Source organism: Mustela erminea, chromosome 4, assembly GCF_009829155.1.
Source record: "Mustela erminea isolate mMusErm1 chromosome 4, mMusErm1.Pri, whole genome shotgun sequence".
NCBI lineage: Eukaryota > Metazoa > Chordata > Mammalia > Carnivora > Mustelidae > Mustela > Mustela erminea.
Window position 1 is genome coordinate 57,170,919 of NC_045617.1, and position 25,662 is coordinate 57,196,580.

At 37.2% G+C, this 25,662-nt stretch overlaps 1 protein-coding gene across 3 annotated transcripts in view; it reads left to right on the forward strand.

The window, feature by feature from the left end:
- Positions 1-25,662, forward strand: part of EPM2A (EPM2A glucan phosphatase, laforin) — a 162,292-nt gene that overhangs the window by 99,225 nt on the left and 37,405 nt on the right. The window lies entirely within an intron of this gene.

The window sequence follows — 25,662 nt, forward strand, 5'->3', positions numbered from 1 at the left end:
TTTGGACTTAATAGTAGTATCCTTTGTTCCTCTATTTATCTCTATAACATAGATTCCTGGGAACTTGGTAATAAATAATAATTGTTTATAGTGGACCTGGAGTCTATGTTTACTTTTAAGGTGTCCTATTAACTTCCAAGATTTCTCACAGTTTGGTCCCAAAGTCATCTACTTGAAAATCAGTTGGGTGGTGTGATTTTTTAAAAAAATTTTGAATTGAGGCATAATTGACATATAATATTATATTACTTTCAGGTATATGACAATAATTCAGTATTGGTATACCCTGTGAAATGATCACCACAATAAGTCTAGTTTCCCTTGTCACTATATAAAGTTACATAATATACATATGGTATTATTGACTATAATCATCAAGCTGTACATTACATCTCTATGATTTGTGTATTTATGACTGTAAGTTTGCACCCTTTAACCCTTTTCTCCCCCACATACCCCACCTCTTATCCCTTTCCTATCTGGCAACCATCAATCTGTTCTCTTCATCTTTCAGTTTTGTTTTGTTTTTTAGATTCCACATATAAGTGAAATCATATGGTGTTTGTCTTTTTCTCTTAGTTGTTTCACTCAGTATACTCTCACGTTCTATCCATGTTGTTGCAAATGAAGATTTGATTTTTTTTTTTTTCAGTTGTTTCTTATGGTAATCAAAATTTCATTTTTTTTTTTTAATATTTAATTTATTTTTTATTTTTTTTTTTATTTCCAGCATAACAGTATTCATTATTTTTGCACCACACCCCGTGCTCCATGCAATCCGTGCCCTCTATAATACCCACCACCTGGTACCCCAACCTCCCACCCCCCCGTCCCTTCAAAACCCTCAGATTGTTTTTCAGAGTCCATAGTCTCTCATGGTTCACCTCCCCTTCCAATTTCCCCCAACTCCCTTCTCCACTCTAAGTCCCCATGTCCTCCATGCTATTTGTTATGCTCCACAAATAAGTGAAACCATATGATAATTGACTCTCTCTGCTTGACTTATTTCACTCAGCATAATCTCTTCCAGTCCCGTCCATGTTGCTACAAAAGTTGGGTATTCATCCTTTCTGATGGAGGCATAATACTCTATCCCCAGGGGTACAGGTCTGTGAATCACCAGGTTTACACACTTCACAGCACTCACCAAAGCACATACCCTCCCCAATGTCCATAATCCCACCCCCTTCTCCCAAACCCCCTCCCCCCAGCAACCCTCAGTTTGTTTTGTGAGATTAAAAGTCACTTATGGTTTGTCTCCCTCCCAATCCCATCTTGTTTCCTTTATTCTTCTCCTACCCACTTAAGCCCCCATGTTGCATCACCACTTCCTCATATCAAGGAGATCATATGATAGTTGTCTTTCTCTGCTTGACTTATTTCGCTAAGCATGATACGCTCTAGTTCCATCCATGTTGTCGCAAATGGCAAGATTTCATTTCTTTTGATGGCTGCATAGTATTCCATTGTGTATATATACCACATCTTCTTGATCCATTCATCTGTTGATGGTCATCTAGGTTCTTTCCATAGTTTGGCTATTGTGGACATTGCTGCTATAAACATTCGGGTGCACGTGCCCCTTTGGATCACTACGTTTGTATCCTTAGGGTAAATACCCAATAGTGCAATTGCTGGGTCATAGGGCAGTTCTATTTTCAACATTTTGAGGAACCTCCATGCTGTTTTCCAGAGTGGCTGCACCAGCTTGCATTCCCACCAACAGTGTAGGAGGGTTCCCCTTTCTCCGCATCCTCGCCAGCATCTGTCATTTCCTGACTTGTTTATTTTAGCCATTCTGACTGGTGTGAGGTGGTATCTCATTGTGGTTTTGATTTGTATTTCCCTGATGCCGAGTGATATGGAGCACTTTTTCATGTGTCTGTTGGCCATCTGGATGTCTTCTTTGCAGAAATGTCTGTTCATGTCCTCTGCCCATTTCTTGATTGGATTATTTGTTCTTTGGGTGTTGAGTTTGCTAAGTTCTTTATAGATTCTGGACACTAGTCCTTTATCTGATATGTCATTTGCAAATATCTTCTCCCATTCTGTCAGTTGTCTTTTGATTTTGTTAACCGTTTCCTTTGCTGTGCAAAAGCTTTTGATCTTGATGAAATCCCAATAGTTCATTTTTGCCCTTGCTTCCCTTGCCTTTTGCGTTGTTCCTAGGAAGATGTTGCTGCGGTTGAGGTCAAAGAGGTTGCTGCCTGTGTTCTCCTCAAGGATTTTGATGGATTCCTTTCGCACATTGAGGTCCTTCATCCATTTTGAGTCTATTTTTGTGTGTGGTGTAAGGAAATGGTCCAATTTCATTTTTCTGCATGTGGCTGTCCAATTTTCCCAGCACCATTTATTGAAGAGGCTGTCTTTTTGCCATTGGACATTCTTTCCTGCTTTGTCGAAGATTAGTTGACCATAGAGTTGAGGGTCTATTTCTGGGCTCTCTATTCTGTTCCATTGATCTATGTGTCTGTTTTTGTGCCAGTACCATGCTGTCTTGATGACGACAGCTTTGTAATAGAGCTTGAAGTCCGGAATTGTGATGCCACCAACGTTGGCTTTCTTTTTCAATATCCCTTTGGCTATTCGAGGTCTTTTCTGGTTCCATATAAATTTTAGCATTATTTGTTCCATTTCTTTGAAAAAGATGGATGGTACTTTGATAGGAATTGCATTAAATGTGTAGATTGCTTTAGGTAGCATAGACATTTTCACAATATTTATTCTTCCAGTCCAGGAGCATGGAACATTTTTCCATTTCGTTGTGTCTTCCTCAATTTCTTTCATGAGTACTTTATAGTTTTCTGAGTATAGATTCTGTGTCTCTTTGGTTAGGTTTATTCCTAGGTATCTTATGGTTTTGGGTGCAATTGTAAATGGGATTGACTCCTTAATTTCTCTTTCTTCTGTCTTGCTGTTGGTGTAGAGAAATGCAACTGATTTCTGTGCATTGATTTTATATCCTGACACTTTACTGAATTCCTGTATAAGTTCTAGCAGTTTTGGAGTGGAGTCTTTTGGGTTTTCCACATATAGTATCATATCATCTGCGAAGAGTGATAATTTGACTTCTTCTTTGCCGATTTGGATGCCTTTAATTTCCTTTTGTTGTCTGATTGCTGAGGCTAGGACCTCTAGTACTATGTTGAATAGCAGTGGTGATAATGGACATCCCTGCCGTGTTCCTGACCTTAGCGGAAAAGCTTTCAGTTTTTCTCCATTGAGAATGATATTTGCGGTGGGTTTTTCATAGATGGCTTTGATGATATTGAGGTATGTGCCCTCTATCCCTACACTTTGAAGAGTTTTGATCAGGAAGGGATGCTGTACTTTGTCAAATGCTTTTTCAGCATCTATTGAGAGTATCATATGGTTCTTGTTCTTTCTTTTATTGATGTGTTGTATCACATTGACTGATTTGCGGATGTTGAACCAACCTTGCAGCCCTGGAATAAATCCCACTTGGTCGTGGTGAATAATCCTTTTAATGTACTGTTGAATCCTATTGGCTAGTATTTTGTTGAGTATTTTCGCATCTGTGTTCATCAAGGATATCGGTCTATAGCTCTCTTTTTTGGTGGGGTCCTTGTCTGGTTTTGGGATCAAGGTGATGCTGGCCTCATAAAATGAGTTTGGAAGTTTTCCTTCCATTTCTATTTTTTGGAACAGTTTCAGGAGAATAGGAATTAGTTCTTCTTTAAATGTTTGGTAGAATTCCCCCGGGAAGCCGTCTGGCCCTGGGCTTTTGTTTGTTTGGAGATTTTTAATGACTGTTTCAATCTCCTTACTGGTTATGGGTCTGTTCAGGCTTTCTATTTCTTCCTGGTTCAGTTGTGGTAGTTTATATGTTTCTAGGAATGCATCCATTTCTTCCAGATTGTCAAATTTATTGGTGTGAAGATTTGATTTTTAATGGCTGAATAGTATTCCTATGTGTGTGTGTGTGTGTGTGTGAGAGAGAGAGAGAGAGAGAGCGAGCGAGAGAGAGAGAGCAAGATTATGTCTTCATCCATTCATCCATCAACAGACACTGGTTGTTTCCATCTCTTTGGTATTGTGAATAATACTGCAATGAACGTAGGGATGCGTGTATGTTTTTAAATTAGTGTTTTCATTTTTCTTTAGATAAATAACCAGAAGTAGAATTGCTGGATCATGTGGTGGTTCTATTTTTCGTTTTTTGAATAATTTCCATACTGTTTTCCACAGTGACCACACAAATTTGCGTTCCCACCAATAGTGAATGAGGGTTCCCTTTTCTCTATATCCTTACCAACACTTGTTATTTCGTGTCTTTTTGATAGCAACCATTCTGATAGATGTTAGCATGATAACTCATTGTGATTTTGATTTGCATTTCCCTGATGTTAGTGATGTCAAGCTTCTTTTCATGTACCTCTTTGCCATTTGTATGGAGAAATGTTTATTCAGAGCCTCTGCTCATTTTTTAATTGGATTGTATGAGTTCTTTATATATTTTGGATATTAACTCCTGGTAAGATAATATGATTTGCAAATATTTTCTTCCATTCAGTAGGTTGCCCTTTTATTTTGTTGATGGTTTCCTCTGTTGTGCAGAGGTTTTTAGTTTGGTTTAAGCACATTTTGTTTATTATTGCTTTTGTTGACATTACCTTAGAGTCAGACCCAAAAAAAAATTTTTGTGAAGAGCAATGACAAGGAGATAATTGCCTGTTTTTTCTTGTAGGAATTTTATGGTTTCGGGTCTTACATACAAGTCTTCTATTACATTTTGAGTTAATCTTTGCATAGTGTAGGATAGTGGTCCAGTTTTATTTTTTTGCATAAGGCAGTCCAGTTATCCCAATACTGTTTATTGAAGAATCTCCTATCTCCATTATATATTCTTTACTCCTTTGTCATATATAAATTGGTCATACATGCAAAAGTTTATTTTTGGACTTTCTATTTTGTCCTATTGATCTATGTGTCTTTTTTTATGCCAATACGATACTATTTTGGTTACTGTAGCTTTGTAATATAGTTTGAAATCAAGGAGTATGATTTTGCTTTGTTCTTCTTTCTCAAGATTACTTTGGGTTCTTTTGCGGTTCCATAGAAATTTTAGGATTGTTCTATATTTTTGAAAAATGCCATTGAGATTTTGAATAGATTTCATTGATTCTGTAGATTGCTTTGGATAATATGGACCTTTTAATAATATTAATTTTTAAATCCATGAGCACAGAATATTTTTCCACTTATTTGTGTATTCTTCAATTTCTTTCATTAGTGTCTTATAGGTTTTTAGTGTACAGATCTCCTTGCTAGTAATCTGTCTATTCAGATTTTCTATTTCTTCATGATTCAGTCTTAAAATATTCTGTTTCTAGGAATTAACCCATTTTTTTAAAAGATTTTATTTATTTATTTGACAGAGAGAAATCACAAGTAGACGGAGAGGCAGGAAGAGAGAGAGAGAGAGGGAAGCAGGCTCCCTGCTGAGCAGAGAGCCTGATGCGGGACTCGATCCCAGGAACCTGAGATCATGACCTGAGCTGAAGGCAGCGGCTTAACCCACTGAACCACCCAGGTGCCCCAGAATTAACCCATTTTTTCTACGTTGTTCAATTTCTTGGCATATAATTTTTCATAATAGTCCTTTGTGATATTTTTGGTATTTCTATAGTATCAGTTGTAACTTCCCCTCTTTAATTTCTGATGTTACTTATTTGAGCCTTCTCTTTTTTAAGGTGAGTCTAGCTAAATATTTATCAATTAAATTTTTTTTCAAAGAACCAGTTCTTAGTTTCTTTATTTTTTCTATTGTCTTTTTAGTTTTTATTTCATTGATTTTTGTTCTGAACTTTATTTCCTTCCATGTACTAACTGAGGCATCATTTCCCCCTCTTTTTCTAGCTATTTAGGTGTAATGTTTGATTATGTGAGGTTTTTCTTGTCTTTTGAGGGTTGCCTACCTTACTATGAATTTTCCTCCCAGAACTACTTTTGTTATACCCCATAGGTTTTGGTATATTGTATTATAATCTTTATTTGTCTCAAAGTATTTTTTTTATATCTCCTTTGATTTCTTTGTTGAGTCATTTGTTCAGTAGCATGTTGGTTCTTCATATATTTATGACTTTTTTCAGGTTTCTTTTTGTGTTTAATTTCTAGTTTTATATCATTGTGGTCTAAAAAAAATTTTATATGACTTCATCTTCTTACATTTATTGAATCTAGTTTTGCAGCCAAATTATGATCTATCCTAGAGAATACTCATGTGTACTTAAGAAGAATGTGTCTTTTGTTGCTTTTAAATGGAATATTCTGTGTATAGTGGAGTATTAAATTCTCTTATTATTGTCTTCAATTTATTCCATAGGTCTGTTAATATTTGCTTTACATATTTAGGTGCTCCTATGTTGAGCATATTCATATTTATAAATGTTATATATTCTTGCCAGATTTATCCCGTTATCTTAAGTGATGCCCTTTCTTTTCTTTTATTTCATTCTTTGTCTTAAAGTTTATTTCTCTCCTATAAGCAGAGCTAGCCCAGGTTTCTTTTGGTTTCCATCTGCATAAAATATCCTTTTCTTTTCTTTTAGTTTCAGTATGTGTATGTCCTTATATCTGAGGCTAGTCACTTGTAGGCAGCAAATAGAAGGGTCTTTTTGTTTGTTTGTTTGTTTGTTTTAATCCATTCAACCACTCTGTCTTTTTGTTACAGAATTTATGTTAATTATAGGTAGATATTTACTTGTTGTTTTTGTTAATTGTTTTTCTGGCTGTTATATAGTTTCTTTCTGTTCCTTTCTTCTTTTCTTGCATTGTTACAGAATTTATGTTAATTATAGGTAGATATTTACTTGTTGTATATAGTTTATATTTACTTGTTGTTATATAGTTTCTTTCTGTTCCTTTCTTCTTTTCTTGCTCTCCTCCCTTGTGGTTTGATGACTTCCCAAAGTGTTATATTTAGATTCCCTTCTCATTATCTTTTTTTTTTTTTTTTAAGATTTTATTTATTTATTTGACAGAGATCACAAGTAGGCAGAGAGGCAGGCAGAGAGAGAGAAAGGAGGGGAAGCAGGCTCCCTGCTGAGCAGAGAGCCCAATGCGGGGCTCGATCCCAGAACCCTGGGATCACGACCTGAGCCGAAGGCAGAGGCTTTAACCCACTGAGCCACCCAGGCGCCCCTCATTATCTTTTTTTAACAGCTTAATTTTCTTTTATTTTTTTCAGTGTTCCAAGATTCATTGTTTATGTACCACACCCTGTGCTCCATGCAATATGTGCCCTCCTTAATTCCCACCACCAGGTTCACCCATTCCCCCACCACTTTACCTCAAAACCCTCAGTTTGTTTATTATCTTTTGTGTATTAGCTGTTGTTTTTTGTTTTGTGGCTACAATGATGCTTACACATATCAATCTATCTGTATCTATACCAGTCTGTTTTAAGTTGATAGCCAAATAAGTTTGAATGCATTCTAAAACTCTATAGTTTTACTACTACATTTTTACGCACTTATTACTACTACATTACAGGCTACATATGTTTTATGTTTTTGATGTCACACTTGACATTTTTACTTATTTATTTATTTTAAAGATTTACTTATTTAATTTTTAAATTAAATTAAATTAATTTTGTGTGTGTGTTCCAAAATTCATTGTTTATGTACCATACCCAGTACTCCATGCAATACATGCCCTCCTTAATACCTACCACCAGGCCCACCTAACCCCCATCCCCTACCCTCCAAAACCCTCAGTTTGTTTCCCAGAGTCCACAGTCTCTCATGGTTCATCTCCCCCTCCGATTTGCCACAATTTACTTTTCATTTCCTTCTCCTAATATCCTCTGGGTTATTCCTTATGCTCCACAAGTAAGTGAAACCCTATGATAATTGACTCTCTGCTTGACTTATTTCACTCAGCATAATCTCTTCCAGTCCCATTAATGTTCATACAAAATTTGGGTATTCATCCTTTCTAATGGAGGCGTAATACTCCATTGTATATATGGACCATATCTTCTTTATGCATTCATCCGTTGAAGGGCATCTTGGTTCTTTCCACTGTTTGGCAACTATGGCCATTGCTGCTATGAACTTTGGGGTACAGATGGCTCTTCTTTTCACTACACCTGTATCTTTGGGGTAAATACCCAGTAGTGTAATTACAGGGTCACAGCGTAGCTCTATTTTTAATTTCTTAAGGAATCTCCATGCTGTTTTCCAAAATGGCTGCACCAACTTGCATTCCCACCAACAGTGTAAGAGGGTTTCCCTTTCTCCACATCTTCTCCAACACTTGTTGTTTCCTGTCTTGTCAATTTCGGTAATTCTAAGTGGTGTAAGGTAGTATCTCAATATGGTTTTGATGTGAGTCTCCCTGATGGCTAATGATGATGAATATTTTTTCATGTGTCTGTTAGCTATTTGTATGTCTTCATTGGAGAAGTGTCTGTTCATGTCTTCTGCCCATTTTTTGACATGATTATCTGTTTTTTGAGTGTTGAGTTTGAGGAGTTCTTTATAGATCTTGGATATCAGCCGTTTGCAGTGTCATTTGCGAATATCATCTTCGCACGTGTGTGGTTTCCCTTATATGTGACAAGTTATTTTTCTCTTGCTGCTTCTAGGATTCTCTTTTTGTCTTTTACTTTTATTTCATTAAAATTAATTAACATTTTAATTATAATGGTCTTGGTATGGATCTCTTCAGGTTCCTTGTAGTTGGGTATTTCTGAACTTCCTGGATCTGGATGTTTGTTTCCTTCGCTAGGATAAGGAAGTTTTCAGCCTCTATTTCTTCAGATAGGTTTTCTTTCCCTTTCTTTTCCTTCTGGGACTACTATGAGAAGAATGTTGTTCCATTTGATGTCCTGTAGGTTCCATAAGCTGTTTTCACCTTTTCAAATTCTTTTTTCTTTTTGCTGCTCTCCTTGGGTGAGTACCACAGCCCTTTTTCCATGTCAGTGGTCCTTCCTTCTGCTTCATCTGGTTTTCTCTTGACCCACTCTTGTGTATTTTTGACTCCAGTTATTGTATTCCGCAGCTCTGCAACTTTTGTTTGGCCCTTTCTTCTGTTTTCCATCACTTACTTGAAGTTCTCTGTGTTCATCCATTCTTCTTCCAAGATTGGTAAGCATATTTATGATCTCTTAATCAGGTACTTTACTTATCTTTGTTTCTGTAAGGTTTTTTCCTGGGGGTTTATCTTGTTCTTTTGTTTGGAACACACTCCTATGTTTCTTCAGTTTGCTTAACTCTGTTTCTTTTTTTAAAAAGATTTTATTTATTTTAGAGAGAGAGAGAGAAAGTGTGTGAGCAGGGGGATGATCAGAGAGGGAGAGAAAGAGAATGTCAAGCTGAGCACAGAGCCCAGTGCAGGGCTTGATCCCAGACACTGAGATCGTGACCTGAGGTGAAATCAAGAGTTGGCCACTTAATGGACAGCCATCTAGGAGCCTTGACTCTTTCAAGGTCAAGTCTTTTTCAAGAGTCAAGCCTTGACTCTTATGTATTAGGTGAAACATATCATTTTCAGTCTTGAAGGAGTGGTCACAGGAAGACTGGTGGTATGTTTCAGTACGCTGTCTGTACAGTTACCTCTAGGAGATAGACTGCCAAGAACTATCTCTGATGTTTCATCTCTGTAGGGCCCAGAAGCATAAAACCCACTGGCCACCACTTCCAGGAATTCAAGGGGAGTCCTCTGTGTGGTCTGGATGCTATTGCTGGCTTTGGCAGGACTGTGGGGGTAGTACTGAGTTGGGGTTACCCACCTGCCAGGTTTAGTAGGGCATAATTGTGGGGGAACATTGGACTAGGACAAGCCTGCCAACCAGGTTTAGCAGGGCAGGGTCACAGGAGAGTGTAGGGGGCTGGCAAGTAGTGCTAATGAGGTAGAGAGAGATTAGAGGGTACAAAAATGGTGTCTTCCAGGGCCAGCACTATTGAGATTGAAATCATACTTCTAGCACCTCTGTCCCCAGAGATAGTTCCAATAGACCACTGCCCCTTTGGCAGATGCTTTAAGATTAGCCAATGAATCTCCTTCACTTATGGTCTAGATGTGTTTCAACCTGATGCTTTTGCACTAGGATCCCAGGGTGAGTGAGTCTGTGTATGCCCCTTCAAGAGTTTCATCCGCCCTCCTTTTTTTTCTTTTAAAGATTTTATTTATTTATTTGTGTGAGAGAGAGAGAGAGAACACAAGCAGAGGGAGTGGTACACATAGGGAGAAGCAGGTTCCCTGCTGAGCATGGCGCCCAATGCAAGGCTCAATCCTAGGACCCTGAGATCATGACCTGAGCCAAAGGCAGACGCTTAACTTACTGAGACATCCAGACATCCCAAGAATTTCATTGGGTATCCTGAATGTAGTACTTGGTTTCAAAGCGGATGTTTGGCAGGTTCCTCTCTCAAGTGAAGATCCCAAGGGCTGGGATAGCTGAAGTGGGGCTTGAACCCATCACTTCAGGGATGTGTGAGGTGTTTGTGAGATCCCATCTGCTTGTGGCCTGCTGTTCAGGGGTGTGGTTTCTGCAAGACTATGTCTCTGCCTCTCTTACCCATATCAGTTTGGCTTTTTTATCCTTTGTTGTGGAAGATCTGCTCAGCTAGTTTTCAGGTCTTTTTCAGAGTTGTTGTATATGTAGCTGTAGATTTGGTGTGTCTATAGGAAAAGTGAGTTCAGGTTCTCCCTACACTGCCATCCTGAACCTGCCTCATGACTTTTTAAAATACAGTTTTGTGGGTCCCATGGAGTCCTGGGAACTTTTTTATCCAGTGTTTCCATATGATTCTTATGGGCATAAAACTTTGAGAATATGTGTGATTAGTCCAATAAAGATAGTAACTTAGAATTTAAAAAAAGGACTGTTTTATGTATCTTCAGTCATTTTAGCTCAACTCTCCTTATGAATTGATTCATTCTCATGTGAAACTGGGCAAGGTAAAAATGTGAGTTCAGTTTATAGGGAAAGATTTGTAAAGACATTCATACATTTCATTATTAACTTGAAAACATCTAATTATTTGCTTGTTATATTCATCTGACTATAATGCTAAAATGATTTGTGAATTTATTGTAGCTGTTGAAATAGACATGCAATATGTTATGTTTGAACTTAAGTAATAGTAGAGATCTTCAAACTCATCTAACAGTTTTGTAATCTCAAATTATCATTCTGTAGTTTGCATATGGGAGTGGAATTATGCCTGCACTTTTTTTTTTCTTTCATTTATTTATTTTCAGCATAACAGTATCATTATTTTTTCACCACACCCAGTGCTCCATGCAATCCGTGCCCTCTATAATACCCACCACCTGGTACCCCGACCTCCCACCCCCCCGCCACTTCAAACCCCTCAGATTGTTTTTCAGAGTCCATAGTCTCTCATGATTCACCTCCCCTTCCAATTTACCCCAACCCCCTTCTCTCTAACTCCCCATGTCCTCCATGCTTTTTGTTATGCTCCACAAATAAGTGAAACCATATGATAATTGACTCTTTCTGCTTGCTTATTTCACTCAACATAATCTCTTCCAGTCCCATCCATGTTGCTACAAAAGTTGGGTATTCGTCCTTTCTGATGGAGGCATAATACTCCATAGTGTATATGGACCACATCTTCCTTATCCATTCATCCATTGAAGGGCACCTTGGTTCTTTCCACAGTTTGGCAACCATGGCCATTGCTGCTATAAACATTGGGATACAGATGGCCCTTCTTTTCACATCTGTATCTTTGGGGTAAATACCCAGGAGTGCAATGGCAGGTTCATAGGGAAGTTCTATTTTTAATTTCTTGAGGAACCTCCACACTGTTCTCCAAAGAGTCTGCACCAACTTGCATTCCCACCAACAGTGTAAGAGGGCTCCCCTTTCTCCACATCCTCTCCAACACATGTTGTTTCCTGTCTTGCTAATTTTGGCCATTCTAACTGGTGTAAGGTGATACTTTTTTTTTTTAAATGGTTGGGTTAAATCTTATCAGAGCTGAATTGTCACTATCCTTCATAATGACAGGACTTTCAAGAATACAATATCTAACAATTAGGTTTTATATAATGTGGCAAATTCATTCACTCCATTTACTCAGTGAGAATTGTGTGGGTTCCTATTTGTAACCCCTGTCTTCAGTGCTGAACAGTTTAAGACAGAGAGCCAATGATCTCTGCTAGCAGGAACTCATGTTCTCACAAAAATGTAAACAGCTGCAATATAGTGAGAATCTTGTTACTCTGAAGTTGTATATGTGGTGCAATGAGGGATGGGGGGAGAAGTCTGTAGTTCAAGGAAATATTGATGAATAACACTTGAATGGGAACATGATGGAGCACATTTAGGGAGGGAAGTCAAGTAAGGACAATAGCAGGTGCAAATGTATGGAGCTGTGAGAGTAATATTCAGCTGACCAAATAGTTTTGCCCATTTTGGATAATTTTGAGAGTAAAAAAAGGTAATTTTAATAATCACCCTGCACAACACATTAAAATAGGACTGTTCTGGACACACCAGAACATAGGACAACCTAAAGAACATGTCAACCAGAAGAGAACCTTCTAGTACCTCATTCTGATCCAGAGAGTTACACTGATAAACACTCTGGGACTCTGGAAATTCTTTTGTAGAAATCCACACCCATTTTGTCATATAATTATGTTTAGGGGGTTTATGTGGTACATTTTGGTTTGAAAATTTAACCAAGTTATACAAGTATTTAACAAATGTGGTAGGTTTACAAGGTTTATTATGAAAATAAAAGTCTGCCTATATACATGTGTCTTCCCCAATTTGGTCTTTACACAGGCAACCATTTTCACATTGTTAAGCTGATTATTTGCTAATTACCTTCAGGTAAATGATAAATAATGTCATTATATTGCCACTTCTTGGTTTTAGTTTTAGGTATTACCTGTTGATCTCACACCACAAACTATGAAGATTTAGCTCTTTTGTTTTTGTCCCTTTCCCCTACGAACCTCAATGACTTCCTTTCTATTGTTCAATTTTCCCAATATAGTTATACAGTAATTTTGATGAAATCATTATTTTACATATTTATGGTAAGCCTGTGTAAATGCTATTTAACACCCCCAACTCTTCACAGATGTCTACATTTACTTTGAAGAATGTATAGCTTTCAGGGTTGCTGTTGAGAAATAAAGGCATTATGGCTCTTGATCCTTTATGTTTTAATTGCTTCCCCTGCCCACAGAAGTGTATAGAATCTTTTCATCTCCAATATTATGAAATTTCTTGATGGTATATCTTGATGTAGGGCTATTTTTATCTATTTTGCTGAGCTCTCAGTGAGTAGACTTTTTTAATTCTGCAAACTCAGGTACTTTTTTTTTAATTAAAGATTTTATTTATTTATTTATTTGACAGACAGAGATCACAAGTAGGCAGAGAGGCAGAGGCAGAGAGAGAGGAAGGGAAGCAGGCTCCCCGCTGAGCAGTGAGCCTGATTGTGGGGCTCGATCCCAGGATCCTGAGATCATGACCTGAGCTGAAGGCAGAGGCGTTAACCCACTGAGCCACCCAGGAGCCCCAGAAAGTAAATTTCTTGAATTATATCTTTGATGATTTCTTTTCCTTTTTTTTTGGAACTCCTATGATTCAGATATTGGAACCTTGGCCTGAGTCATTTTTGTTTTGGGTATCTTTGTCTTTTTTTTTTTTTTCTTCGAACATATTTTTTTCAATATTCTATCCTATCCTATTCTTCTGACTCAGGTAAGATGCTACCTGCTAGAATATGATTTTAAAAATCAGCCACATTCAGGCTATACTTGGTACCAAGCTATATCTCCCTCTTCAGTAGACTTATTTTTTAATGCAGAAGAATGAATAGTTGCATTAAAGATACAGGTAACTAATTTAGGAAAACTTTTGTGGAAAGAGATTGTAATTTCTGTATCTTGAAAAGACTTATTGCCAAATAAACACATTTTACAAGACATAAATTAGACTTTATGAAAATCATTTTACATGCTTTTAAAAAGAGTTATAGTTCAGAATATATATTATGAAAACATGCTTTTACTTTGTAGCTTCTGTGGCTTGTAAAGAAAAGATACACCATAATTTTCAAAACTCAAAATTATTTTAAACACTGTAGAATAATAGTTTTGCACATTATGCTGTTGTATCTAGCACTTTTTCTAAAATGAATGAAATTAATTACTTTGGTGAGAGAGTGAGGAACTTGGGTGCCATACAGTTCTTTCATTTTTCCCTGGGTAACCTTAGGACAATCGTATAATGATTGTGGATTTCAGTTTCCTAATTTGCAAAGTGAACTGGTGGAACTCGATGACTGTTAAAGGCAATTCTGCAAATAAACGGGGATAAAAAATAATTTTAAAAAGCCGAGGGTTATGCAACATTTTGCCAATATGTTACACTGTCCTATGACTACATTCCATACAAGCTTTTCTGGTTTTGCATCCAGGGACCAAACGCCAGCAACAGTGTTTGCCTGTAGATGGTACTCTCTTTCATTTTTGTAGCCCAGGGTGTACATTCAGTTCAACTCATGAAGCTAAATTTAGAAATACATGCGTTTTATAGCCTATTTACAAATAATCATTAAGTATGTATATACTTAGAACATTTTTACATTGCTTATATTTGTAATCAAATTTTGACATGAAATCTCTTTTGGAGTCAATAAAGAATAACCACAAAATTTGGTGTGAATAGGAACCAATCTCATTGTCCTTCCGCGGTTCATTATCAAGACATTATTGATTAAAGGAAGAATCTAATTTCAACTGGCATTTACATCTGATTGAATGATTTGAGATTTTTCTAAACATTGAAGCCAGTATTGTAATTGTTCATCCTAGTAAGAGAAGAAAACAGCATAATTCTCTTTCCTGTTTAATTCTTCTGATCAGGCAATTATTTTTATTGGGTGTATTTTTATTGGGTGTATTTTATTTAGCTGAATGTGTGAGATTGCATGAAAAAATCCTTTTTCCTATAAAAATAAAGTTCATATTTTATAATTAATTAATTATAATTAATTATAGGGATAATTAATTAAGGGATATCTTCTTTTTCTTATGCTTAAATATATTTACTATAAAACATATTTAATATGTTAAATAAAGTAGATATTTTATATATATGCTTATATTGGGATGATTTATTTTCAACATTATATTAAAAAATATTGGTGAGAGATAATAGTATTCTAATGGTAGTATGGACAAATGCAAACACACCCCTCAAATTTTGTTTCTTAGTAGTTACTTAAAACATATCTGCTAAAATTTGTGGAGAAAAAAATTTTTCTGGTGTGCTATTGTGGAATCATACAAGTATAAAAATAGTAGCTGGATTCTGTGCTGCCTTGAATATTATTGTGTTGTTATTTAACTTATGATTGAAATGTCTTGGGCACTGCCAAATGAGAGAGAAGCTTGGTTGAAGGAAGAAACTTGATTATCAGATCTCAGCTTGTGTCTGAATGGTAGGAATCATAGTAAGAAAGAGGGAATATTCTATCACATAAATTAAGCAAATTGGATTCCTAAGTCATTATGTACCCAAAATGTGAAAACTTTCCTCTAAAAATATGGATTTTTTATTACCAAAGAGAACAGAGAAATGAGCATATATAGGATACTGGAGAGTAGTTTATTTTGTTTTTTTTTTTTTTTAAAGATTTTATTTATTTATTTGAGAGAGAGAAAGAGAGTGAACAGGGGGAGGAGCAGAGGGACAGACTGACTCCATGCTGAGCACAGAGCCTGATGCCAGGCTTGATCTTACAACCCTGAGATCACGACCTAAGCTGAAATCAAGAGTTGGACGCTTAACCGATTGAGCCACCCAGGTGCCCCAGGGGAAGATAATTTCTTAGATGGGTGGTATTGCAGAATGTTTTAATGTTAAAGAGTATCCCATAGATGTTTGAGAAAAATTAATGATTAAAAAAAAAGAGAGATGGGCCACCTGGGTGGCTTAGTTGTTAAGCATCAGCCTTTGTCTCCAGTCATGATCCCAGGATGATCCCAGGGTCCTGGGTTTGAGCCCCCATGGGGCTCCCTGCTCTGCAGGAAGCTTGCTTCTCTCTTTCCCACTCTCCGTGCTTGTGTTCCCTCTCTCACTATCTCTCTTTCTCTATCAAATAAATAAATAAAATCTTTAAAAAAAAGAAAAAAGAAAAAAAAAGGAAATAAGAGAGTTGTAGGCACAAAAATCTTTGGGTAAGCAGGAGTGACCTCTATCCAGAGCAGACAGTTCATGGGAGGTCATGGGAGGAAGGCTGAGTATTTGGGCATTGATGCAGGTAGGTCAGTTTGATAGTGAGAACGTGTGGAAGTTCAGTTTTTCATTGCTTCTATTTTCTTAGTAAAATAGGAAGTGAGGTCATCAGATGACAATGACAAGAGAGAGGAATTTGGGCTTTGAATGAGATATATACACCAGGTAACTAATGGAATGTAAATGTACTGACTCTTGAATTTTAATTTTTATAAGCCTCTCCCAATTCCAATATTGTAGAGGCCATGACAACCCCAAAAGAGTTATTCTCTCATAATAAATGAATACAGAAGACAGAATATTTTTTTAAAAGATTTTATTTATTTTATTTGACAGCGATCACAAGTAGGCAGAGAGGCAGGCAGAGAGAGAGGAGGAAGCAGGCTCCCTGCTGAGCAGAGAGCCCAATGCGGGGCTCAATCCCAGGACCCTGGGATCATGACCTGAGCCAGAGGCAGAGGCTTTAACCCACTGAGCCACCCAGGTGCCCCAAGACAGAATATTTTTGACAAGCTGAGATAAGAAGGCTTTTTCTATGGTTTTCTGTGTGACTCTAACCTGACCAGAAAGGAGTCTAAGTAACACATTAAAATGGAGTCTTGGTAGGCTGGGATTCTAGTCCCTGTTTTTCAGAGCTAGAATCAAATTGATTATGCTTAGCCATTATGGAAGGTCTACTTCAGGAAGATCAAAAGCAGTGACTACACGAGGAAATTGTCTGGTTTTCAGAGGGTTGGATACTTAGATCCCATTGTCACTCATTGATTATGACCATATCTGACTAGTTTCTCAGATCACAGCCTCATCTTTGCTGAACAGAAGTGTTATAAAACCCATGGAGGAGGGATCAATTAAGAAATAATAGTCAAATGCATATGTTACTATATTTGAGAATCAGTTTTGCTGTTAGTTATTTTCATATCGTAGAGACTCTATCATGACTTTCTCTGCACAGACATTTTTTTTGAAAAATGAGATCTTTATTTTCATGCTGTGATCAATTATAAAATGCCACCCTCATCCTTCTTTTCCTGAGTCTTTTAAATTTTTTCTTTGAATGTCATGTAGATTTATTGTTCTTGATACATGAATCAATAGCAATAAACATATTAACTTAATTCATTTGAATGCGTAAATATTACTCTGAAAAAATACAGTGTATCACACATACACACACATATACACACAATGTGTATTTGTAAAAGCTCTTCACAAGGATTGTATTGGGCAAGTAAAACCATTATAATGTTTTATAATCCTTGGCTACTTCTCAGTATGAGAGAACAAGAACAAGCAAGAACCTTGCATGGCATCCTTTCATGTTACAGAGGAGCTTAATGGGAACCAAAGCTGCGTTAACAGCTGACTCATTCCCAGATTCTCCTTCCGGCACCTATTTTCTCCTCATAAGACAGGGCCTCCATTTTCTTTTCCCAGAGCATTTTGCTGTGAATCAAAACACATTTCTGAATACAAACACATGACCAAAAACCCACTTATTTTTGCTAATCAAATTTTATTTTATTTTTCTGAAATCTTTTATTTATTTGAAAGAGAGAGAGAGAGAGACAGAGAGAGCGTGCGTGTGAATGGTGGTGTGGCAGGGGGCAGGGAGAGGGAGAGTGAGAGAATCTCAAGCATATTCCTTGCTCACTATGGAGCTCAACTCAGTTGCACACTTCTGAGATCACGACCTGAGCCAAATTCAAGAGTCAGATGCTTAACCAACTGAGTTTCCCATGGCTAATCAGATTTTAAAATTTATAAAGTCCACATATTTCTAGGGAAGTTAAATTAATTATAAGAAGAACCTGAAACCTTTTCCTTTCTCTCATCACCTTAATGCCATTTTTTGAAAAGCAATATTTATTCAGCTCTTTGCCTTGTAGTTTAACTCATTTGCTTGTCCCTGCCCACCTTATGATCTTGAAGAATTGTGCCAGTTGCTTGTCTGGCTTCCTCTTTTCCTAGATTGCAGATCCTGTCCCAGCACCCCTTTCTTCTTCAAGATTCCTTTGCTTGGCTTCTTTTTTTTTTCTCTGAAAATTATTATTAATCTTCTCAAATTAGTCTCTGGCTTTCCCATAGTTACACCCATATTATCCAGAATGTTTATTGCACTTGCTGTTATGATTAGGGTGTATCAGTTTTAGAGGGAGGCATTTTATGAAAAGATAGTCCAGTATAAACTACGTCACATTGTTTTTCTACTGCTACTCCAGCTTCATTGTGGAGGTCTGATTCCTCACGTGCTTTTTATGGGGCTGATTATAAAGTCCCAACACTCAAAGGGATGTATTTGCATTCAGTAGGCAGTCACCAGAAAATTTATTTAAATGGTGACCTCCCCAAGGATTTAAGAGGAAGAGGATCCTAAATCCAAAATTAATGATCAATCAGGAGTGAAACTGAACTCACTAGTGGCAAATCAAGAAGAAGAGGATCAAGTTGTTATAAAAATAATAGGTTCACACACATGAGGAGCCATTTTGTTGTACAAAGTGAAGTGTATCTGTATCTGTAAAGCTACTTGTATGTTTAGTTATATCACAGAAAAAGTAGAAAAGAAGAAAAAAGAAGGAAGGATAGAGAAGATAGCGGGAAGGAAGAAGGCATATAGACTTTTTTGGCAGGGGAGGGTGTCTTGGCTACTTTCCACTCCATTTTTCTGGGATAGCAGGTGGTAACGTGGATTATTTTTTCAGTCCCATTTCCTTCTGAAGCATGCTCTAAAGTTCTTTCTGAACTTTCTGAATAGTCTGTTGTTTCTGGTGTTACCAGAGGTTTGGGCTTCGGTTTCTAATATGTCTCACTGATTACAGCCATGATGATGAGTTTTTTTTTTTTTTTTTTTTTTTTTTTTATTACTTCAGGTCTTTTCAAAGAAAACAAAGCCCAGGGATGCAGTGAAAGGAAAAAGCATTTTCAGAGAGATCTGCATTGATCAATGGTCCTCAGTCAGAATAATCACTATTTACAGTTGCTGGGGTTTGAGAGCTATTCTTTAATTTGGGATATTCAAGACAGATATTGTTAATTGAGTCAAGGCAGAGTCAATAAAAATGGTATCACAAAAGCTGGAAATACATGTGGTTAATTGAACGTCAGAATACCACATTTCAAAATACCTTTTTTTATGAACTTGTTTAGCATTATCCCATACTTGAAAAGAAGTGTCATTTTGATTCTTTACCATGTACCCTATATTGTGTTCTGTACTTTTAAACATTTTCTGCTTAAATAATAATGATGTTATATGGCATTTATTTATATCACAGAAGCATTCTTCACTTTGTGAAAAGATTTCCTTACATTTAGATGAGTAAACATTCCCAGGATAGAGCAGAGGGGAATAATACTCCCTGGCCTGATTTTTTTTTTTTTAAAGATTGTATTTATTTACCTGACAGACAGAGATCCCAAGTAGGCAGAGAGGCAGGCAGAGAGAGAGGGAGAAGCAGGCTCCCTGCTGAGCAGAGAGCCTTATGCAGGGCTTGATCCCAGGACCCTGAGATCATGACCTGAGCTGAAGGCAGAGGCTTAACCCACTGAGCCACCCAGGCACCTCTTCCTGTTTTCTTTATTTTCTTCTTGATACTTTATTAACTGGCCACACACAATATGGGATCGAAGTCCATCTTTGTTTGTTTATTATTTTTAGTGGGGGAAGGGACAGAGGGCGAAGAAGAGAGAGAATCTTAAACAGACTCCATACCCAGTGTGGAGCCCAACATGGGGCTCAGTCGCACAACCCTGAGATCATGGCCTGAGCTGAAATCAAGAGTCAGATGCTTAACCTGAGCCACCAGGTGCCCCTAAACACATATTTGAAACATTTTCTATGTCCTGTTTTTCATATGGTAATCAGGTAACTGTTTGTTTTTGTTCCATTCATGCATTCAGCTGTTTTTAGTGCCTTGTTTTGCCAGAAGCTAAATACTAGGGGAGCAAAGTTAAACATGACCTTGTGTCTCTCCTTCAGAAGCTAATAGTTCCATGATAGAGACAAAATAAGTATTACCAGGAAGGTATTAATCCAATTAACTTATTTTTACTTCTCTGTGATTTTTAACTTATTTTATTTAAGTAGCTTTGAGTAACATAATATCTTGAATTCCTGTTAAAATCTCTCTGTATTTAAAATGAGGTTTTGTGGGGCGCCTGGGTGGCTCAGTTGTTAAACATCTGCCTTCTGCTCAGGTCATGATCCCAGTGTCCTGGGATTGAGCCCCATGTTGGTCTCCCTGCTCAGTGGGAAGCCTGCTTCTCCCTCTCCCACTCCCCCTGCTTGTGTTCCCTCTCTTCCTGTGTCTCTCTATGTCAAATAAATAAAATCTATTAAATGTTCCTTTGCTTACAAAATCTTAATTTTTTTAAATAAAGGAAGGAGTCTGGGGTATTTAACATTTTATAAATTAAGGAAATTAGTAGCAGTTTCATTTACCTCACATTCTTATTTTCTTATCATAATACGATCTTTTCAATAATTACACTGATGTGTTACAGAAAAGACCTTCTGGGTAAAGCATAACAGTGTCTTAAAATTGTGCTTTTGATTTTTATTATTATTAAAAAGTAAAACTGGGGCGCCTGGGTGGCTCAGTGGGTTAAGCCGCTGCCTTCGGCTCAGGTCATGATCTCGGGGTCCTGGGATCGAGTCCCGCATCGGGCTCTCTGCTCAGCGGGGAGCCTGCTTCCCTCTCTCTCTCTCTGCCTGCCTCTCCGACTACTTGTGATTTCTCTCTGTCAAATAAATAAATAAAATCTTTAAAAAAAAAAAAAAAAGTAAAACTTCATAGAGGGTTGGGTAGAAGACCATTGCCTTGCACAACTACGGAGCGTGTGATTCGTATCGTAGTGTCTGTGACAGCCCTTTCCCACCCCACTTGCTCTGTGCAGTGTGAAGGCTACATTGCTGTCTGTGAAGGGCTTGGTTGGGAAATAATTTTAAACACCATATAAAAATCTAGTTGGTGGGCCTTATCAATCTTTTGGGTTGATATGTACTTTAAATTTCTATAGTAGATTTGGGGCCCAAGATATAGTAAGTTCTAAGAAGTTACCTGTATTAATCTTTTTTAGTTTGTTAGTCAAGTGACTGATACTCCATTGTATCTCCTTTGGGACTCTGCTTGAGGTAATGCCTCTTAAGTTATTTAATCTTTAGCACATCCAACTTCACATTGCTGAGGTTTAGAACATGCTACCCCCAAATATGGCACCTTGGGATATTGAATATTTTAAGCTGACAGAATTTGAGAGACAGCGTGTACAGAAAGGACTTTCTGATCTTCCTCCCAAGTCGATCAGAAGACCCTTGTGAGAGAAGTGCCTTCCTTTCACCTGGAGGAAGGGAACATCTGTATCTCTGAAGACTAGGAGGACTCCAGATGCCCCAGGCCTTGCTAAGTTTCTCCCAGTTTACTACCTTTAACTCATATCCCTTTGCCCTGTCCCATTTTCCTATGACTTTTCACTCTTCATCAAACCGAGTATAAAAATGATCAGGTTTAACTTCTTCTTTAGGTCCTTCTTTCCTTTTGAAGGCTTCCATGTCATGAAAACCATATTAAATATTATATTAAATATATAAAATTATATGTTAGTATAAATATATTTGTATGCTTTTCTCTTGTGAATCTGCCTTTTGTCAGCCTAATTTACAGAGCCTCAACCAGAGAACTTAGAAGGGTAGTAGGAAAAATAATTTTTTCCTCTGCAATAACAGTCTGAAAAATCTTTCTGGAGCTTATGTCGGGAGAAGTATCAAAACCTAGAAATGTCTAGAAAATATTTCTAAATAAAGTAGTAAAATTGAGATTAAAAAATTATATTAAGGCCTCAAGCTATTGATAAGATTAATAGTTAGCATTAATTTCATAAAAAATCACGACTACTTCTGGATTTTGAATTTAGAAAGCTGTATGACTTTTCCCTGCTTTAAAAAGTAAAGTAGATTTTTCTACATATTTAGGTTTTTGAAATAGTCTTATAATGCATGTGTCATCCTGGAGTAAAATTTTTATTGCTTAATTATGAATTGACTTTTAACGGAAATATCTTAAGTTTCGTTTGGAATTCAGTGAACTGTGCCATTCCAGAATAAGACTGAAATAAGATCTTTTAGTTGTATTTTAAGTGAAAAGAATAGAGAAGGCATCTGCTGAGATTTCTGCTTTTAGAAATAAAAGTAAGAAACAACTAACTCTGACTGAAACGATTTCAGAGTTCTATAATTGTAATAAGGACAAATAATGAGTTTAGGAGCAAAAGTCATCTATTTTGTGGTAAATAGTGAATCCAAACTACAGATCTTCATGAAAAATAATAAGGCTGTAAAATTTTAAAATGCTATAGAGTGAAGAACAGGTCAGTCATTTAATGGAACTTATCTATAAATAAAATACAAAATAGAGAGGTAAAATATGACCGCGTGCTTGGATAGATGCAGACAGCATTTACTATTGAACTTCAGCTTGAAGTATTTCATCTTGTTGACTAATTTCTTCAACTTATTTAGAGATGTTTGTTTGGGGCTGCTTTCTTGCTAATGAAAATAGACTTGTTTTTGGAAAATCAAAATAGTAAAGACAGAGTGTACATAAACGTAGTACTGAGAAAAATTAAGGTAATGAAGCAAAGAGTTGAGGAAACAAACACAGTTTTAGGACATACTAAGCCAGTGGGAATTTGGCATTACAATTTTGGAGAAAGTTGAAGGGCAGTCCAATGAAGTGTGTCACCTGTGTGCCTATATATCTGAGTTCAGCAGACACTGGGCACAGAGATTGTAAATCTTCAGATGTTTTTAGAGTGAAAGGACAGTCTTTTAATTTGATCATGACATTGGTCCTTAAAATGAACTTGAAAATCTTAACAAAAGGCTGCTTCTTGGGGTGCCTGGGTGGCTCAGTCTGTTAAGTGTCTGCCTTCAGCTCAGGTCACGAGTCCAGAGTCCTGGAATCTAGCCCCACATTGGGCTCCCTGCTTAGTGGGAGCCTCTTCTCCCTGTCCTCTCTCGCTATCTCTGTCACTGTCCGTCTCTCACTCAAATAAATAAAATCTCTCTCTCTCTCTTTTTTAAAGTCTGCTTCATATTCTTCAACTTCTAATAAATACCTGCTCCATAATAACATCAGGATCCAACTGACCAAACAAGTTCTTACAAAAACACCACTTATGTTGGAACTCCGATCCCTGGTTATGGGTCAAGTGTTTAAGAGAAGCTAGCATAGAGAGGGAAAGAGCACATGGGAGAAAAGGAAGAGAGAAGAATGTAAATGAGAAAAAGCAAAGGTCAGAAAGAAAAACTAAATATATTCTAATGATGAGAATAAATCCTGTCAACCTGGGAAGTATAACTTCCATAAAACAAAGAAACAAACAAACAGCAAAAAAAAAAAACAAAACCCTACAACACATGCCTGGAAAAATAGATTCAGAAGAATTCAATTTCTTGAATCAAAACAAACAAAAAAAATGGAGCATATTCTTTTGTTTATTGTAGTTTATCACTCATCAGATTTTATTGTTGATTCTAAGCCTATTACATTGCCTAAAATGAATCCTACCTTATTTGATTAGTAGACACAGAATATATTTCTAGCATTTCCTAATAATAAACCTAAGACCTATGCAGATTTTTATCCCATCAGTGAACTATTGAATAGTGTCCATTTTTATCTACAAAACAGGGCAAAATTAATGCTGCCAGGCTATGAAGGGAATGTTTTTAAAAAGCCGGTAGAGCAGGAAATTTTTTTTCTTTGAGATATCAAATACTGTGCATAGTATTTTGTAAATAAGAACTAAGTAGTCACACTGGATCAGGAAACTCCCATCCAGTTTCATGTGGCTGGCTCCTTTGGTAACCTTTGACAACCATGTCAACTCTTTTCCATCATGTTGACATTATGTCATCATACTGACATATGCAGGTATTGGCCAGGTCCTTTTTCTGATGCCAACTCCTAAAATCCTTTTCTGGTAATTCTTCTAGTCAAGAAACCTTGACTATTTCATCCACTATTATATTTCCGGCCTTGCTTGTATTCTCTGCCCTTTGGTTATGTGTGCTTATTTAGATCACTTCTTATCTTAAGGGAGAGTTACTTAAAAATGCCTCCTCAGAAGACCTATACTCCGTCAGTGTAGGGTATGTCTGAATTCAGCTTCACATTTATTCACTGCTTTTAACACAATGCCTTGCATATAACTGATGGTTACATGTGTACATTGAATGATCAACTTCATGAACTTTAATGGGTCATTATTATTTGCCCTCTAGGAACTTAACCAAACTTTGGAAACTCATCATTAGGTCTTGTGTGGTGCCATAGGGTGGGGTAGAGGGGAAAATAACTGAATTGCTACAAAGTTATAGCTTGGCTACCATCAGGCACAATGCCTTCTTCTCTGTTTGATTCTCCAGAGGACCAGAGAGTCTGCCCTTGTGTAGTTAGTAATTCAGAGGGGATCGTTTTCAGAAGTAACTGAATTTTGATAAGTACAAATTTCAGTGGATAGAGTAGGCCGATGGGCATAGAGAAAGGTGAAGAAATTGAAATTATAAGAAAATTATAAATAAAGAGTTGTAGAATGTTGTGGGGCAATGTTGCAGGGTCATAGAGGGGAAACTCAGATCACGGTGTTAAGTGTTTCATGTTCACTGCAGAGTAGGCCTGAGATTGCCTATTCTTAGAAAAGCCTCTTTGCAAGGTTGGCCCTTCTAGGGTTCTCTGGAAATATGGCAGTAATGGTACCCTGGACTGATGGAAAACTTTCCCTAAATGAAAGTGGTGGCTCACTGTGCCTAAAATATGCAAAGAATGTACTTATGCTTAATTCCTGCCTGCCTTTTGGGAGTCCAGAATTCTGGTACATGCTTTGCAGGGAGTGCCTACAGAGCGGTAAATACCATTGGCAGTGTCTCTAATGAGCTCCCTGTCAGATAATCCTTTTTATTTACTGTCACAACTTGTTGCTAAAGGAATTAAGCACACCCTGGGAGGGGACTCTTGGAATGTGGCACCTGGTTTGATCCAAACTTCTTCCATGCACTTTTCCCCTTTGCTGATTTTGCTTTGTATCCTTTCATTGCAATAAATCTCAGCTGTGAACACAACTATATGCTGAGTCCTATGAGATCTTCTAGCAAATCATAGAAACTGGGGTGGTCTTGAGTGGCATACCCACTTTGTAGGACCCAGTCCAGCTAGTGTCTTGAGCTGATGATGCAAGCCAGGACCGCAGGCTATCAGAAGTCTCATCACCACTAATCAGCAGGGCTGCAGGTAGCCTTTTTGCCTTAGACAAATATCTGGTCAGCTGGTAGGAATCCAAGGGACAGGTGTGCCTATAATATGGGACTTTTTCCACTGTTTTTAAAAAAGTTACTT